Source organism: Panthera tigris, chromosome B4 (genome assembly GCF_018350195.1).
Source record: "Panthera tigris isolate Pti1 chromosome B4, P.tigris_Pti1_mat1.1, whole genome shotgun sequence".
Lineage (NCBI taxonomy): Eukaryota > Metazoa > Chordata > Mammalia > Carnivora > Felidae > Panthera > Panthera tigris.
This window is the reverse complement of record NC_056666.1, coordinates 101,191,310-101,195,232: the sequence shown is the minus strand read 5'-3', so window position 1 is coordinate 101,195,232 and position 3,923 is coordinate 101,191,310. Positions and strand designations below refer to the sequence as shown.

The following is a 3,923-nucleotide window of genomic DNA, read 5'->3' as shown; positions in this document are numbered from 1 at the left end:
CCTTAATGTTGGTTATAGCACATGCCATTCCTTTATACACATACAGAGGTTATCTGTGTAGTTGTCCTTCCTCAGCTAGAACATTAGCTCTACAAAGATAGGGCTTTTGCCTCCTTTTGTTCTCTACTGTCTTGTTGAGCCAGGAAAGATTCTAACTTGGTGAATGAATGAATCATAGCATTCACTATCATGATTAAAAAAAAAGAAGAAAGAAAGAAAGAAAAAGAGATAAAAGGAAATTAAATGATTCACAATGGCAAGACTGTTGATTAACTTAGTATAAATTCTTAACTTATATCGTTAACACCTAGTATATTTTTATAACAAAACATTTTTGTTGTGAAGAGATTTTTTGTAACATTATGTAAATAAAGAAAGTCCTAGAATTGTGTATGTAACATAATTACAGTGTAAATAGGTATAACCTATTTACAGGAGGTACTGAGAAAAAAAGTTCCAAAATATTTATAGTATGTGTGCTTAGATGCAGACATCGTGGGTTTTATTTTTACATATTTTGCAATTATTATTTAGAGACTATGGTAAGAAGAAATGAGGCAAAAAGGAAGAAAAGGAGAAAAATATAGTAGTGATTGAGATTTGAGTATTAGAGATAAATAAGCTATCATGCTAAGGTACCATAAGTATGAAGACTTTAACAACAAAGAGTAGTACACGATGTTTTTGGAGTACTCACTAACTGTAAGTATTGTTTGAAGTTTGTTTTTGGTACAGTATACTTTACTGATGGTACATGACACAGTAGGGTTCCCCAAGTCCCTCCCTTCTTTAGGGGATCTGGGATGGAAACTGTGTAGAGGTCATGAGATTCTCAGTATGTTAGGGGATGAGTTGGGGTAAAGGTTCCCCAGCAGCTGAGAATCTTTCTCTTCCTTTCTCTTACTGGGACTGGTGGTCCAGGGGGCTATTACTCCTTAGAGGCTACAGGGACCATAATGTCCACCACTTGGTTGCTATAGCCAAATTCACTGTCATACCAGGAAATGAGCTTGACAAAGAGGTCACTGAGAGCTAGCCTAGCCCCAGTGTCGAAGGTAGAAGAATGAGTGTCACTGTTAAAGTTATAGGAGACAAACTGATTCTCCATGTAGCCCAGGATGCCCTTGAGGGGGCCTCTGATGCCTGCTTCACCACCTTCTACATGTCATCATATTTGGCAGCTTTCTCCAGGATGCACGTCAGATCTACAACTGATACACTGGGGTTGGGGGCTTGGAAGGTCATGACAATGAGCTTCCCATTCAACTCAGGAATGACCTTGCCTACAGCCTTGGCAGTGCAAGTAGAATCAGGGATTATGTTCTGAGCAGCACCTTTGCCATCATGCCACAGCTTTCCAGAGGTGCTGTCCAGTTTTCTGGGTGGGAGGGATGGTCTGGACTGTAGTCATGTATCCCTCCACAATGCCAAATTTGTCACTGATGACCTTAATCAGAGGGGCCAAGCAGTTGTGGTACAAGAGGCATTGTCAACAATCTTGAGGTAGTGGCCATACTTCTCATGATTCACTCCCATCACAAATATGGCACCAGCAGAAGGGGCAGAGATGATGACTCTCTTGGCCCCACCCTTCAAGTGAGACCCAGCCTTTTCCATGTGGTGAAGACTCCAGTGGACTCCACAACATACTGAACACCAGCATCATGCCATTTGATGTTGGTGGGATCACCCTCCTCCAAGACGGAGATGGGTTTTCCATTGATGACAAATTTCCCATTCTCAGCCTTGATTGTGCTGTTCAATTTGTTGTGGGTGGCATCATATTGGAACATGTTGATCATGTAGTTGAGGTCAAGGAAGACGTCACTGATGGTGACAATATCCATTTTGCCAGAGTGAAAAGCAGCCCTGGTGACCAGGTGCCTGATACAGCTGAATCTATTTACTCTGACCTTCACCATCATGTCTTGGGGACATGGCTGGCACTGTACCAGAAGATGCAACTGTCTGTCAAACAGGGAGGAGCAGAGATCCTGAAGTTCTTTACATAAATAAAATTGTTCTGTTCTCATAATTACTAAATGAGGTCAGTGTTATAGTTGTTATTATCATCATTGTTATTCCCACTGTAGATGCCCAGAGAGATCACACTACTCCCCAAAGTTGTCCAAATAAGAAGTGGTGATTTGAATGTGATTCAGGGTCTGTAGTCTTAACCTCTGATTAAGAATAAGAATGGTAGTAATTGCTTCTGAAATAAGAAGAAAATATTTCATTCGTGAATTTATATCTTATTTACCTTCAAAAAAACAAATCCATGTAAAATGTTTTGTTTACTATTTAAAAGGACTCATTTGGGTTTAGTCAAACATATAAAACAATCTTGAATACTTGGATATGAATGAGAAAATCTCTGCTAGAATGTAGAATGTTATAGGGCACATATTGTGGTATAATTATAGTGTTTTAGTGACATGACAGGCTACTCCGGACAGCAAGTGGCCTTAATAACTCAGCATTCTGTATATACACAGCCTCAGTTGTTGTTGTTTTTTTTTTTTAATACATAATGTTAATTAGGGCTTTGTGTCTAGATGCCATTTTGAAGTAGTCTGAAAAATTCTCTTTTCTATATTAGACTCTGTAATGTTCTCCCTTTTCCTAAGATTCAACAGAACACATATAACTCTACCATTATGCGGTAGAAAGAACATGAGTTTTGAAATTAAACTGGTTTGAGTTTGAATCTCAAATGAACACTTCACTCTATGATAGTATTCATGAGGCAGGCACAATAGCTAGTATATGACTTAGAATGACAGTTCAGGTGAGAAGTTTTCATATTTCTGTAATGCTCAGAGCATATGCCATTTCAGTTCCATAGAACTAAAGAACCCATTTGTCATTTTCAAAATTAATAATCCTGGGTATTTATTATTTATTAATTATAACAAATGGATTAATTATAAAACTATAAAAGTGACTGAAATCCCAGCTGACAGTTGAAAATGCCTTTACAAAACATATACCTGATTCTGTTTTCAGTAAAAAATGCTCAGGAAATTTAATTTAGGATGCCAGGTGGCACAATAGGTTATACATTAACTTGTCCCCTCTGATAAATTAAATTTGAATTTGGCTCTGGTCACAAATGAAATGAGTCATTTGGTACATGCCACTAAGGATACTCACAAAGCCAAAATGACATTTCATTGAAAAATCACCTGTTAAGAAAAATGTCTGCAGTCTCTGGGGAAATTTTCAAGAAAAATAAACAAGTGTATAAGGCAAAAAGAAAGGGTTCTAAGGGGCTACTGTAAATTATAGGCTTGCTGAAAATCTGGAGGAAGGAAAGTGCTATAATACCTACAAGTTTTTATTCAGCCACAAATCGAAATTTTAGCCTGTATTTCCTCTTTTCCCCAGTTTCGGGATTCTAGGAGATTATTCGCTTATTTTCCAAAGAAAATTGGCTTTTTTCCTTGTCACAGTTTTAGCCAAATGTCAGTTTGTATCAAATTATCATGGATTACTGAGCTCACTGCAAGGAACCATCTAATTGTGATTCTAAACCATATGTTTAGCTCTTCCTGTTCCTTTCAGGTAAATAAATAATATAATTATAAGGACTATTCTTCCCTCATTTAAAGGACTAAGAAAACGTATAAGTGACAGACTTCAGAGATAACATTAATTTGACACTAATGTTTATTCTTTTCATTGTGACATTCTTGTCCATGTAATAATCACCTAGTAAGTATTTAGACAGATGCTGAGATTAGTAACGGTAAAAGTCCCAGCACAAACATAAACCCAGTTTTTTCACATTCACTGTTGGAGAAAATATAGTACACAAATACTAAATTCATCTTAGATCCTATGTTAGGTGTTTTGTACTGGATTCTAAACGGACACTGTCAATTCATTCTTTTGGGGTCTCCAGACTTGACGGGACTCTGCTC

General features: G+C 37.4%; 1 pseudogene; it reads right to left on the bottom strand.

Moving 5' to 3' along the window:
* Positions 1–928: 928 nt before the first annotated feature.
* On the bottom strand, positions 929–1,922 carry LOC102952833 (annotated as a pseudogene).
* Positions 1,923–3,923: the final 2,001 nt, after the last annotated feature.